This window comes from Vicugna pacos, chromosome 17 (genome assembly GCF_048564905.1).
Source record: "Vicugna pacos chromosome 17, VicPac4, whole genome shotgun sequence".
In the NCBI taxonomy this organism is placed as follows: domain Eukaryota; kingdom Metazoa; phylum Chordata; class Mammalia; order Artiodactyla; family Camelidae; genus Vicugna; species Vicugna pacos.
In genome coordinates this window covers 1,723,701-1,739,429 of record NC_133003.1, presented here as the reverse complement: position 1 = coordinate 1,739,429, position 15,729 = coordinate 1,723,701, and the positions used below count along the sequence as shown (strand labels likewise).

The following is a 15,729-nucleotide window of genomic DNA, read 5'->3' as shown; positions in this document are numbered from 1 at the left end:
GAACCAAATATTCATATGATGGTCACAAAACTAATTCTATATTAATGTTCAAATTAGCTCAGATCCAGACAGGAGGAGACCCTTCATACCGGCAGCTGTGTCATTTTGACACGTCCCCATTATTCTCTGCGATCTTACTAACTTTCTGGCTCAAAAGATGTGCCAGGCTTCTTTTGTATTTTCCCAGCCCTTATCATTTTTCTCCAAGGAGCCTTGATTATTTTTAGTGGGGCATCAGATCTAGAGACCAAGATCTTGGCACAAAGGTTTAATCACTGCTACCAGGGAGTGATTCAGGGCTGAAAGGGCAGCGAGATCTACAAAGTGTGTATGTACAGTCTTAAGTCCGCACTGAGATCTGCAGTCCCAGCCTAGCACCACAGGTTCTCACTACACCCTCCACAATTCTATATTTGTATCTCCCATCACCAGCAATGAGAAACCTGCCCTCCATAGTCCTGTAGTGAATAGAAAATAATTTAATGTACAGTGGAATTCATTTTATCAGTTGGGAGTCTTTTGTTCTAACAACAGAAACTTCTCTGAGCTCACTTCATCGAAAGAGTATTTATTGGAAGATTATCAGAAGATTGCAAAACCGAGAGAGAATGAAGCTTAACAGTAAGTGGACCCATTCTCATGGCTGGACCTGAGTGTGTAATTCCACTTAGTGAGCCTGCCATTCTGTTCAAGGTCACGTCAGCTGTGGCAACCACCATCTAAGACCGTCCCCAGTCATCCCTGCCTCTTACTACCTGCTCCTTTGTGCAGTCCCGTCCCACATGGTACCAGGGTTGGTCTTTATGCAGCAGAAATGTTGATGTGTCACTTCCAAAATTAGATGGCCACTCTCTTTCTGTGCCCCCTGCATCCCTCACTTGAGGGAAACCATGGCATAAGCAGCCCTCTGAAGAGGCCCTTGTGGCAAGGAACTGAAGTCTCCTGCCAACAGTCCTGTCAGTGAGTTTGTAAGCAACTCCCTCCCACACGGTCAGCGTTGGTCTCTGTGTCAGTGCCAGTAGCATATGTCAGAAGTGATGGTTTGTCTCTCACAGTTAGGTTACCAAAGACAGTGGTGTACTCGCTTCCTTGTTCATCACCCACTCTGGAGGAAACTCACAGTTGAAAATCTGAGGCTGGCCCTCCTTATCACTGGTTACACATCTGTGAATTCAGCCAACCATCCATGGGTCATGCAGTACTTTAGTAAATATTTACTGAGAAAATGTGTGTATAAACCCCTGTTGTTCAAGGGTCAGCTGTATGTGGATTGTGTTAAGCATCTAAGATTGGGGCTAATTTGTTACAAAGCAATGGATAACTAATACACCAACTCTGGTTATACCAGGGTGGAAAGACTTAGCTTTGCTCTGATAAAAACCAATATAAACAAGATTGTGGAGGCGATGTTTAGAAATTATTAATGAAAGGCAAGTTTTTCAGGCACCTTCGAGCACCCTCATGATTTTCAGATACACCATTTACATATAAATTGTTCTGTGAATTACAAGAAATCTCATCTACTCATTAAAATAGGTTTCCCCAAGGATCCCCACAGGTTAATTCTTTGCTTGCTTTCTGTTGTTTGGTGTACGTGCTTCAAATAACAAGAAAAGGTTTAAAAATATTCCATATTTCAGAGTTTTAATCCATAAAGATAGGCCTTGCACAAAATAAACTCTCTATCATGCTGAATTTTTTCTTCTAGCCTTTCCCTATCAAAATTCAGCTGATGGTGAGAACAAATACTAAGGCAAAGTTTCATTTGTAAAATACATAAAAAGCAACACCAGTACCCAGACAATCAGACCACCAGCATGAGAGAAAGTTTTCAATCCACTCCAGAAGAAAACATAAATATGAAAGACGTACTTAAAGCTATAAACCTAATTAAATGTTCACAAGAAGAGTGTTGATTTCCCATAGGTACTTAGTTGTCTACAACAGTATAAATAAGAATGGAGAGTTATTACAGTGTCAGTGAAGTAGTGTGGGGCTTCAGCATCGAGTCAGCAGAAGAGTGAAGACTGGGAAGACTTCACAGGGCTATCCTTTCTCTCATTTCCAATTGCAAATAAGCACCATCAGGTCAAACATCCCCTGATGGGTAAGGACTAGCCACATGGAAAGGAGGGTACCAGGTGAGTTCATCCTCCATCCTGTCTCAGTGACTGTCCTGCCTGTTGCTCAGTGTCTCGAATCGGCCAGCACCCTGATCTTGGGTTTCTCGCTTCCAGAACTGTGAGGAGCCAGTGTCTGTTTTAAGTCACGCGGTCTGTGGTAGTTTGCTGGGGCAGCTGAGCAAGCTGGTTCCTGGTGAGGGCTCTCTTCGCTGGCTTGCGACAGCCATCTTCTTACTGTGTCCTCACATGGCAGAGACAGAGTGCACTCTGGTCTCTTCCTTTTTTCCCTAAGGGCACTAACCCTATTAAATTAGGGCCCCACCCTATGATTTCATTTAACTCTTACCACTTCATAGACCCTGTCTCCAAATACACTCATGCCTGGAGGCTACGGCTTCAACATACGAATTTGGCGGAGGTGGGGCCTGGAGGGGGGTAGGGATACAAACAGTCTGTAACAGCCATCACGCCTTAATTAGATTTTAAATAGCCCTAGAGAGTCTATAATGAAGGCAGCTCTCAGCCTCATTAAGAGAATAAAAGAAATATGCTTTAGTATCTTCTGAGAACAGTCAAGAAGTGATTTGAACATTCATTAATATTACAGTTTGCTTAGAATTTTGTTGCTATTTAGATAACCATCCACAAATGCAAATAGATTTTTTTTTCCCATTCAATCTTGTCTCTGAATAATCAGCTTGCCTGGTCTAGGATTTTATTCATTTATATAGCGCCAACTATGGTACTTCATTGATTTTGAAGATACGTATCTTTTTCAGCTTTTAACATGTCAGGAGATCTCACAGCTGAGAGCGTCTTACCATTTTAGTTGGCATTGCTTTCCTTTCTCTGAAATACACAAGATAGCAATGTGTTTCACAAGTGACAGCACCTTACCTTTGACGAAGTGTGGTAGATTGCAGGCACTGTTCTAAACCATCTACAAATATTACCCTATGTCATCTTGTAAAATGCTGTCACGTAAGTACTATTTTTATTCCTATTTTACCTTTAACAGAATGTCCAAAAATTAATTTGCCCAAGTTAACACAACTAGAAAACAGAAAGAGGAGAGACTCAAACCCAGGCAGTGTCTGTGCTCTCACGGGATGGTGGAACAGGTAGCAGCCACGGTCGCTAACATTTCACCAAGTAGAGCCGAAACCGTATCTCCACCTCAGCCGGTCACAAGACATGGCTCAGTTTCCCACTGAAAACACCTTTTCTACTTGGTGACAGTGTCTGTGTGGATCCATTTAGACAGCCTTCTCAGAAATTTGTGTACTGCTGATATTCAACAATAACCTTTGAATAAGGATGTGCCCTGTTTCTGTGTAATCTTTGTTCCTGGCACAGGAGATAGGTACTCAAACACGTACCTAAAATTGCTGAAGGACTCGTGGCAGAAGACAGGGATCCAGTGTGGGCTCTGTACAGAAATCACTAATCAGACATGCTTGACAACTCACATTATAACACTGGAGTAGGGGTCTCCAGAAGGAATACAATGTGTGTATATACATACGAAGAGATTCATTATAAAGGAACTGGCTCATATGATCATGGAAGCTAGCAATTCCCAAGATCTGCAGGGTGTCAGCAAGCTGGAGATGCATGAGACTGATGGCTTAGTTCCAGTCTGAGTCCAGAGGCCTGAGACTCAGGAGAATCACCGGGGTCATTCCAGTCTAAAAGTGGGCAGATTCAAGGCCCAGCAAGAGCTGATGGGTCAGTTTGAGTCCAAAAGCAGGAAAAGACTGATGTCCCAGTTGACAGGCAGGAAGAATTCTCTTACTCAAGGGAAGGCAGGCCTTTTGTTCTATTCAGGCCTTCAACTGCTTGGGTGAGGCCCACCCACATTAGAGAGCGCAATCTGCTTCACTCAATGTGTAGATTCAAATGTTCATCTTATCCAAAAAAAGTCCTCCCCAAAACATCCAGAAAAGTGTTGCACTGCATATCTGGGGACCCCAAGGCCCAGGCCGGTTGACATATAAAATGCACCATCATAAACACCATACAGCTGTGCAGTACAGTGTTGCTGGACAGGAGAAAAAGTGAAAACAGACAACAGACAAGAAAACAGTGGCTTTCATGGTTCTCTAAAGAGGTACAAGATGGCAGCCTTGTTCAAAAAGCTTGTACCAGAAACTGGCCACTTCAGGTAAATTCACTTAAAACAAAAATGCAAATTCTCCTTTAAACAACGAGGAACATTCTAGATGGGAAATCTGTCTTCAAAACTACAGCTGAATACATATACGTAACACTAGTCCTATGCAGTAAGTGAGAGGCTGCAGCTGAAATTTCTCAGTGAGTTTTACTTTAGAGTTTCACGGTGTGGACTGGAGTTTGTAAGACTGAGTTATCCATAAGTGAGGCCAAGTTCACCAGAGACAAACTGGCCAGAGGGAGAAAAACAAACAAAATTATCTGTTTTGTGCAGTTAGTCCTTGTCAGTTGCTGGGCCATTTCCCTTCCAGTTTGCTCTGGGTATGGAGATGGGAGGCTATTTATTTCTATTTATTTAACCAGAACTTACATACAGTGTACTATGTGCCAGACACTGTCCTCAGCGCTCTCAGCAACATATTCTGTAAGTGGGGAAACTTTAAACTGTTCCTGATTCCTTTCCACACGTCTGAATGTGCAATCAAGTTGCATATGTTCTTTTCAAAAAAGGTAACTTAACATATTGGCAGAATTGTAAAGCTTCAGATGCCTGGTTCCTCACTCACCTACATAATCAACATATACACCATTGTAAGTGTTATCACAATCCTTACAACAGAATTGATTGTTGTGGGGTCGCTATAGAGGATGGATTAACTTTATCTGCCTAAACGCCTATGTTTTTTTCCCCTTGTTAAACATGCTCTTAAGAAAAGTTGCAGCCAACAGGGTAAATAACTATTTGTCCCAGGGCAGTCAGGACCTTTCCATCGTAAAAGAGATTAAATACAAAACTACATTTGCAATAGAAGTTCTTCGGTTGAAACTACTTGAAAGCTGATGGAGACAGAAAGCATCAGATTAGGGTGATTTCCTTTACCCTGTTACTTCTCTTGTATCCTTTACTTTCGTTCAGATCCTTTTTCCCCGTCCCCCTCCAGCCTTGCATGAGAAAAGACCCCCTCAAAGGGAAGCCTCACACTCCAGCGGTCTTAGAAGTTGCCGGTTTGATCTGAGCAGGGTTTTCGCTATGGCATCCTCCGTCTCTCTCCCCGCAGGAGCTGCATCGAGGAAACAGGAGACTGAAAAGATTTCACGAGATGAAAGCAGAGAATGAGGCTGGGGCTAGCCACTCGCCCTGGGGAAACATGCCTGCTATTCCTAGTCGTGCTTCCCTGTCCCAGCCCCAACTTGGCTTCTTGTCACAAAGGGAAATGTCATAATATAGAACGTAAGACCATGGTAGCCATGGGCCCATCAGCTGGACCAACTTGGTAACTCGCTTGTGGAGACAAATACCCTCTGAGCCCCCGCCTTGTGCCAGGCCTCTGCTGGGGATGAGGCCAGAGGAGTAAAGGAGAGAGATACCAAACAGGAAGTATCTGATGATGCTCCTACAGTGGAAACGTGCTGCTTCTTACCTGCTGGCCACAAAGGAGAGAACAGTGGACTTGGAGTCAGAACTGCTGAGCTGGAATGCCAGCCTCCAGACTTGGGGAATTCGACTGAGTAACTCCGTCTCGGTTTTCTCACATACAACTAGTCAACTAGTATATTATCTATCTCACGTGATGGTCATGAAGTTTCAATTCAAGTGCTTAATGAACATAGTGAGCTACCTGAAACACCACAGACACTGAATAAATGTCTAGGTTTTCTGTTTATGTATTTATTCAGTGAATATTTGTGGAGCACTTGCTCTGGGCCAGGCACATGGAAACATGACGGTGAACAAAACAGGGCAAAAAAAACTCTCTTCCTCGTGGACCTTTCGTGTTTCAGTGATGAAAGAAACACAGCGCAGGAAAGATGCAATTTAAAACAGGGACGACCTGGGAAGCTAACGTCTCAGTGTGACATTACAGCAGGTGAGAGAACAAGCCTTGCAGGTGTCTAAGGGAAAGAGGCCCCGATACCCGGAGCTGCGTGACAGGTGGGAAGATCAGTAGGAGATGATGCCCCAAAAGATAGCTGAGGGTGAACGGGCAGGTCCCACAGAGCCTCCTGGGTCACTGGGGGGGGTCTGGGCTTTTACTCACAATAGGATAGGAAGCCCCTGGAAATTTTGAACTTAAAAATGACCTGCTATGACAAATATTTGTAAAGGATCCACTGTGATAAGCACAGACTAAGGAGGAACAAGGATGGAAGCAGGGACAGGGCTCCTGTCACAACAATCCAGGCAGAGGTGATGATGGCCTGGACCAGGCTGCGGCAGTGCAGACATAAGAAAAGGTGGGATTCTGGATCTGTGTAGAAGGTAGAGGTGACAGGATGTGTTGATGGGTTAAACGTACGAAGTGAGAGGAAGAGAGGAGTCAGCGCTGACTACAGAGCTGTCGCCCTTAACGAGAAGGGTGAGGTTGCCCCTTACGTGAATGAGGGCGAACCAGGAGCGTGAGTGCTCGTCAGGATTCAGGTGCTGATTAGACACCTAACTGAGGAAGGTCAAGCAGGCAGTTAGATGAGACATTTGAGTCTGGGGTTTAGGAGAAAAGGCTGGTTTTAAGATGGACATTTGCTCATCATTAGAGTATGTGGATGGTATTTAAACCCAGACTGGATAAAATCCCCAAGGAAATAACTGTAGCCTGCGTTTTTTGTTTTTTTTTTAAGTATCACGTCAATGGTAAGAGTTTAGGAGAAGAGAAGGAGTGACCAGTGGGCAAAAACGAGAACAAAGGAAGTGGTAATGTAATGTGGTGCAGCCACTGTGGAAAACAGTATGGAGATTCCTTTAAAAAAAATAAACTAAAAATAGAGTTACCATATGATCCATCAATCACACTATCACACTCCTGGTCATATATCCAGAGAAAACCCTAATTCAAAAAGATAGATGCACCCCAGTGTTTACAACAGCCAAGACACGGAAGCAACCTAAATGTCCATCGACGGATGGACAAAGATGTGGTGTATATATACAATGGAATACTGCTCAGCCATTGAAAAGAAATAATGCCATTTGTAGCAACACAAATGAACCTTGAGATTATAGCACTAAGTCAGAGAGAGAAAGACAAATATATCATTTTTATGTGGAATCTAAAAAGAGATACAAATGAACTTATTTACAAAACAGAAACAGACTCACAGACATAGAAAGCAAACTTATGGTTACCAAAGGGGAAAGTGTGGCAAGGGATCAATTAGGAGTTTGGGAGTAGCAGATACAAACTACTATATATAAAATAGATAAACAACAAGGTCCTACTGTATAGCACAGGGAACTATATTCACTATCTTGTAATAACCTATAATGAAAAATATATATTACATATGTAACTAAGTCACTATGCAGTACCCCCAGAAACTAACAAAACAGTGTAAACCAACAAGACTCAATGAAAAAGAGAACCAAGGATGACTGTGTGCTGTTCTGGACGTGCAGTGGACAAAGGTATCAAAGGATAAGGGAGTGATCATGTTAGATGCTGTCGTGAAAGATGAGGATGACTGGATGCTGCAATATTAAGGTCGCTGTTGGTTTTCACAAGAAAAGTATCAGAAGAACAATGGAGGCAAATCATGACTGGAATGGGCTTCAGAGAAAGCATAAAGTGAGAGATTAGAGACAATTATTGTAGCTATAAATGGAGCTGCAATGGCAAGAAGAGAAATCGGAATGTAACGGACAGGATTGCAGGTGTGAGCAGTTTTTTTTTTTTTTTACTGTGAGAAATGATAGCAAACATGTACACTGTTGGGAAAAGTCTGATAGAGGGAAAACTGCTATAGAGATGTCTGATGAGGTAGGAGGTAGGGATGGAACATAAATGAAGAGGCAGGGGCTTGACAAGAGCACAGACAGTTCATCCATAGTCTTCCTCTTCCCAACGTTCTGTGTATCTTCCTTGTGGAGGACGGTCCACATGGGAGGTGTGTTAACCACCATGTGAGTGTTCATTAACACCATCAGAATAAAACAAATATGCCTCATCATGCATAAAACTAGCCCCCACTCAACACCCGGGGCTGTCCTGTCAAGTCAGCCAGCCTCACAGCGACGGTCCAAAACCTTCTATGAGGAAAATATTACAAAGGATGAAGAATTTCATGGTCATTGAAAGTGACATAGTGGAGATGCTTGAATACCACTCAAAGCCATTCACTGAGCATGTGGCAGATTTAGGTCAGTAATTGAAGAGGAGAAAGTCCTCTGGGCAGACTTCTCAAAAGGCAGTGACTGAAGTGGCCAAGGGCTAAAGAGAGGCTCGCAGGGAAATCGCTGAAGCTCCTGAATGCTTTTGTGGACATTTATGATCATGCGGCAAAAGGTAATGATAAAATGAAGGATGATATATTACACTGTGTTACAGTGTTTCCCGGAAAAGCTCTATCTATGCCATATCTAATCCAGTCTAAGAATTACATCCCAGCTACCTTCTCCTTTTCCCCTCAAGACGTTCCTCCTGCACCCAAAAAATACAACTTTTCTCAAGAAAAACTGACCATCTTCCCGGAATAGGGAAAAACTATTATTATTCTATTCTAATAGACATTAACAAATACAGTTTTTCAGTAACTGATTGAAAGTCAGAACAAAACAATATGTTTGAACTCAATGCACCCCAGTCTCTCTTCTTTTTTATTGCAGTATAGTTGTCTTACAATATTGTGTTAGTTTGTGGTGTACAGCATAGTGATTCCATTATACAGAAACAGATACTCTTTGCCACTATAGGGTATTACAAGACACTGAATACAGTTCCCTGTGCTATACAGTAGGGCCTCGTTGTTTGTCTATTTTATATACAGTAGTGTGTATCTGCTAGGCCCAAACTCCCAATTTATCCCTCCCCCACCCCCATTCTCCTTTGTTTTCTGTGTCTGTGAGTCCATTTCTGTTCTGTAAATAAGTTCATTTGTATCATTTTTTAGATTTTTTACCCTAGTTTTTAGGATAACTAAAAACTTCCCATTCTCAGCATTCCTAATTGATCTTAACAAAATTTTTTCTTCTTTCACTGCTCAAAACAATACACCTAAGAACTTCCCTCCACACCTTTCTTAATCAAGTTTACTGTCTCTTTGCTGTTCTTTGCCAAGAGTACCATCAACTAGAAGAAACAGACACAGATGATAAACTCATGGAATAAATACTCTGACCGGATCCCATTGTTAGATGAGTGTATATAATATATATAGCACTTCCTGTTATTTATATATATATCAAGTAGAAATGGTTCCCAGTTTAATTACAATATAAAAGCTGCTTTAATTAGTAATGTACACTTTCACATGTTATATTGAGATACTCCTTACTTTTTAGCAGGCTTAATCCTCCCATATTTCAGAAGTGTTCCTTCCAACTGTTATAGACTGAATTGTTCCCCCCCCCCCAAATTTATATGTTGAACCCATAACCCTCAACGTGACAGTATTTGGAGACAGGTCCTTTCAGGAGGTAATTCAGGTTAAATGAGGTGTTAAGGATGAGGTCCTAACCCAACAGGACTGGTGCTCTTACAGGAAGAGGAAGAGACACCAGAGAGCATGCCCCCCTCTCACACACACACATACACAGAACCAGCCATGTGAGGACACAGCAAGATGGGGGCCAGCTGCAAGCCAGGAGGGACACCTCACCAGAAAACGGGTGTGCTGGCACCTTGATCTTGGACTTCTAACTTCAAAAACTGTGAGGACATAAATTTCTGTTGTTTAAACCACTCAGTCTGTGGTATTTCATCACAGCGGACTGAGATGACTCATGCATTGTCACTTGTTAATCCCAGCTCCATAGACTGGAGGGGGTGACAGGCTTCACATCAAGGGGTATCACGGTGGAAACACGTGGGCAAAGTAGATCTTTTGGGATCACTCATGTTTCCAACAAAGTCTCTGTCTGCATGTGTGTATGGTAAATTGAATTTTTTTCAGCCCAATTCATTATCTGCCTTAGTTTATAGCAATACAGATTATTACAATATGAAAGTGCATTGGAGAATGGTCTTGTTATTGGGAAATACATGCAGTTTGCCACTTACTTTCAAATAATTCAGGAAAAAAGAGAATGGCTGGATAGACATAGAAATATGTAATTGGTAGTTCTAATGTGATAGGATGTGACAGGTGATAAATCTAGGGAGGAGTATAAAGATGTGCTTTTTCCTAACTGAAGTATAGTCGGTTACAGTGTGTCAATTTCTGGTGCACAGCATAATGTTTCAGTCATACATATACAAACAAAGTATTCCTTTCCATATTCTTTTTCATTATAGATTACTAAAAGACACTGCATAGAGTTCCCTGCACTCTACAGAAGAAATTTGTTTTTATCTACTTTATATACAGTAGTTAGTATTTGCAAATCTCCAACTCCCTATTTATCCTTTCCACCCTCTTTTCGCCCCACCCCAGTAACTGTAAGTTTGTTTACTATGTCTGTGAGTCTCTTTCTGTTTTGTACATGAGTTCAGTAGTGTCTTCCTTTTTAAAGATGTACTTTCCATTCCACCTTTCTTTAGATTTGAAAAGCTTTCAAATAAGAAGTTGAGGGGGAAAACGGACTTCACAAGAAATAACTAGAAGTCATTCTACAGGTAAAGACTCCAGGTTCCTCTGTCTCAGTGCTGCCCTGCCATCTCTCTACTTCTAATGAGGTTTTCAACAAGTGGCTTCGCTTCCCATCGCCTGGGTTTCCACATCTGCAAAATAATAAACCTTCAGAGGTCCGATGGGAGGCTAAGTAGTAATATAGGTAAAGCGGTCAGAATGGTGCCTGGTGTGTAGTAAGTGCTCAATAAAAAGTGCTAGTGCTAATAATAAGTATGATCGTTAACATTACTGCTATTATTATAGACTATTTACAGAACTATTGAACTGGGAACATCTAGGAAGAAATACAAAGAAGTGAATTCATTTTTTAAAAAATTACACTTCTCAGAATAAAAAAAAAAAGTAAATGCCTTCTAGGAGCTAAAAACCCACCTTATCGTGGTCCCCTTACTCAACTGATATTTATTGAATTTAAGATTTGAAATAGCCATGTTTTAAATTTTTTCCCCACCTGATGCATGAATTCTGTTATTTCCCCAAAAGTATCCATTCAATGCCTCCTTAAATCCTTAGCTCTCCCATCAGAAGCCAGTCATTACCAAACATAGACATACTAACCCCACTGCACTCCAGTTTCTATTTCTCTGGCTCCTGATTTCATCACTGCCTAGTACTTTTAAAGGTTTAAAACTCAGCAGGACCACTGGGGCACAGGAAATCAAATAAAGTGACTCAGTTAATCAGACTGAGCAACTTTTTCTTCTGAAAGGGGAACATAATCGCAGAGACACAGAGAGATTGCAAAAAGCCTCTCCCAGGGAGGTAGCTGATGAAACACAGAACTGACATAATGGTTCACTGGTACCCTCCCTCTCAGCCCCGGACACACTTCCCCCCTATCCCAGCACTCCCACTGAGCTGGGTGACAGCTGAGTGTGAGAAAGAAACAGAAGGCGGAAGGAGAAGTGACACTGGTGTGTTCACTCTCAAAGAACCTGTTACACAACTAGTGTGTGTGTGTGTGTGTGTGTGTGTGTGTGTGTGTAGGAGTTAGAATAAAGCCAAACGGAGAGTTAAAAAAATAAAAATAAGCAAGAGGACTCGTTTCAGTCCCCACAAATCCCTTCAGTGTCTGTATCTGTGATATCAACAACTCATGCACAGTTGGATAGATTTCTTAATCATTCTTCTACTAAATTTATATGCAGAACCATCTCAGTAGACAAAAATAAATAAGTCTATGTGCATGTAGAATTGGTGGTAAGCTTCCATGTGTACATTCAAAACACAAAAAAGTATGTATGTATTTTTTTTAACATTTTCACTTAGCAAATTTTGTTCTGAATTTATTTCAAACTAAAATAGACCCTAGCAAAATACTGCGTAATGTTTTTTTCATAACCTAAACAACAGTTTAGTTATTTAAACTCTCTCTTATAAACATTATTTCCTGACACGTTATACATGTCACTAAGTCTCCAAGCCCGGAATTAGAACAGCCCTCTGACGTGCCACGCTGACATGGCACCATGAGCCTTTCCTTGACAGCGACTTAGCAGAACCAGTTTTCGACAGATGTTTTCATTTTTTAATTCCAGTTAAAGACGGTAAGTTACCCGTGTTGACCTTCTCTCCTAAGATCCAGCTAACACTATAGTTAAGACAAAAGATCCAAATTCACGAGAGCAAAGAATAAAAGCGGAGATATCAGCACGTGAGAAACATTTAATAGCGTTTCGGGAGATGGAAAGCAGGTGGGTTAGGAGTGACTGACTGAGAAGGCAGAGGTGGGTGAAGGAGACTGATTGACTTCCAAGGACCGCAATGGGTCCTTCAAGGCAGGGGCCTGAAAGCAGGAGGCCCGGCTGACCCCAGTATACTCGAAATCAAATTGCACTGGTCCCCAAGTCCCATACATATGCAGAGATTCCATTCTTCCATAAGGAGGTACAGCACTTAGAGGAAGTCTCCAATAGGAAAAAGACCAAAATAAGCAAATAAGAGAAATAAAACTAGAGGGCACAGAGTTAATGCAAGGAATAGACAAAGACCTAAGATTACTAACAGCAGCAGTATGACTCCAAAAGATGAGAAGGAAGAGATGATTAACATTTACTATGTGCTCAATATTCTAAGTGTTAATTCATATTTAATATATATTATAATAAACACATATAATACACCCCTACTAGTTTTATGTATAATTATATTATACATGAAATCTCATAGTTACAGAACTCTCTTTAATTCTTCCACAATAGGGAAGAGAAGGAATAAGACAGGTTTTACAAGGCCATCCATCAAATAATCAAAAAAAGAACAAGCCATATCTCAAATGCAGGGAATCTGGGAATGAAGAATGCCATGGTAACAAAATCCATCTGATAATAAAACAGCACTCTTGAGAATTTTTTAATAGCTGAATTCAATTTTCCCGAAGAAAATCCTCAGAAAATTAGAAGAAAAAAAAAGATAAAGAGACAAATTGCAAATGCAAACAGGAAGTAAATACAGAAACAACCCCTATGGCTCCATACCCTATTCTAAAGGTAAAGAAGAACAACAGCAACAAAGTGTAGTCAGGATATTATCAAAGAAATACTTGTTCAAGATCAAAAGGACCTGAATCCAGTTGGTGCCCAGAAGTGCAGAATGCAGAGTCACCTACACCAAGACACATCCACGTGGAAATTTAAACTTCTCAGAATATCAACAAAAATAAAAGAAAAACAAAAGGGTAAGAGCTTTGAGAAGCCAAAGGGAAAATATCAACATGTGGAAAATGAAATAAAACAATGTCATTAGACTTCTTGAAAGCAAGACTGTGCTAAAACACAACTGAGCCATGCTTTCAAAATTCTAAAGGAAAAGACTGCTATATTCAACAAAAATACCAATAAAGTGTGAAATTAAAAAATGTTCAGACATTGTCTCAAATGTTTTCTTTTCATGAACCCAGCTGTTTAGGACTTTAATGGAGGATGTGCTGTAGCAAAATAAAGGAGTAATGTAAGAAAGAGAGAGATGTGGGAAAAGAAGGAACCCGATCCAAAAGACGGGGAAAACAAAGCCATGGGTCGGGGTTGCAGCTAGCCAGAACAGGAGCGGCCAGAACGCACAAGCTCTATGAAACGAAAGGGAATCTGATCTGAGGCATAAGCTAAAAACATCTAGACATGCAAATAAACAAAGCAGCGGGAAACAATAGAACCATACCTGAAAGGAAATGTAACCTTTATGTAGCATAACAGAAGGTCGGAGCATAAGATCTACAGTTGCTGAATCAATCAATCACAGCATAAGCATATTATTTAGAAATATGGGGCTAAAAGAAAATCAAAGATATAAAAAAAGAAAACAGTATTTGCAGCGGGACAATGGGACGAAGGACAGAGAGGTGATGCTGTTGTGGATTTTTCAAATATATACCAGTATCATTTTGATACATTTAATCTTATTTTGAAATTCTAACCAGCTGGAGGATTTCCAAAGCCACAATATCTTACATTCATAGCTAAGACCTTACAATACATACATACACCCACAGGCACACACATGTGTATGCGTACATGCACATGGATTGACTCCTATGCATTTGATAATTATGCCTAAATAAGTTTTCTATTTTTGGTAAATTTTTCCTATAATACTAAAGTCATTTTTAGGAAAAAAAAATATATATTACATCTTTATGTGCTGTATTTTTTTCAGATCTACTTAAGCAAACACCGCATACACACACAATACCTTACCTGAACTAAAAACTCTTCTTAAAACCTCTAGGACAGGAGAGAAAATCCCACTGAGTATATAATAATGTTTAATTGACATTAATCTTTTCCTGACGCACCATCTCTTAGACTATAAGCTTCATCAGGGCAGGGAACGCAGCTCCCTTCTGCATGACTGGATCCCTGTAGTAAGAAATAATTAAGAAGATAATCCTTTTAAGTCCCTTCTTCACATGTGGCTTACCCTAATACTAGAAGAAGATTGCTACATCTAGAAGGAAAAAGCTTCATCAGTGTCCTACAAACCTGAACCAGCAGTATCTTTGCATCATGAAAATCCTGGGAGGATTTCCCTGCATGAAACTGTGTGCCTGTCCTCTAGGTTACAGTTACGGATTCCAACTCAGTTTTTAAAAATCCAAAGATAATCACATTCAGACGCCAATCCTTTTATATCCTGGATTTTAATTTGTTACTTCATTTGGGATCTTTCTTTTATTTCATTTGTTTTTAATGAAACTCTAGGTAAAAACACTTTGTCAAAAATGCCTCCCTCCTAAAAAGATGATGGCTTTAGGAATGATGCCCTGATAGGGGTAAAATGTAGGGTTAACTTCTGGTGGGTAAACATTTTAAACGCTGTAAGGGTAGAAGAAAAGTTTGTGACCAGTCAGGAAAAGTTGCTAACATGTTTTGAAATTACCAGAAAAAAATCTAGTGTACAATAAACTACTGCTGGTAACAACGATTATCTCTGAGGAATGAGACCAGGGACAACAGGTTTTGGAACAGGCAAGGGATGATTATGATGATAAAAGAAAATAAAAGCAATGATAGCAATGGAAGTTAAAAAAGCAGATGCTCTCTTAACCAATGTTCTGAAATAGCAGTTTTCAAATGAGGGTATGTGAACCCTTAGACATACACAAAGGCTTTCCATGGGGTACACCCATATACAGCTTTACGGGAGTCAATTTCTAGACTACTCTCCAAATATTTTTTAGCCTAAAAATACACGATGTGCCTATGGTAAAGGCTCTCCAGACACACCTCAACTTCTCTTAACTTAATAAAGAAAGTAGAAGTTTTGGGCAACCCATTTCTCACTACAGTATCAGGAGTAAACCTTTCTGGATGAACACCCAAGAAAAGGAGAGTTTGCAGTTTGGTGTTGTCCAACGTTCATTTCATTAAGCAACAAA

The 15,729-nt window shown here is 40.7% G+C and overlaps 1 long non-coding RNA gene across 1 annotated transcript in view; it reads left to right on the top strand.

The window, feature by feature from the left end:
• Nucleotides 1–13,422, top strand: part of LOC140686665 (uncharacterized) — a 28,501-nt gene extending 15,079 nt beyond the window's left edge. Inside the window, exons 2-3 of the long non-coding RNA XR_012060467.1 lie at nucleotides 10,766–10,840; nucleotides 13,058–13,422. This is a non-coding gene — a long non-coding RNA (uncharacterized lncRNA). The remainder of the gene's footprint in view (nucleotides 1–10,765; nucleotides 10,841–13,057) is intronic.
• The last annotated feature ends 2,307 nt before the right edge of the window (nucleotides 13,423–15,729 follow it).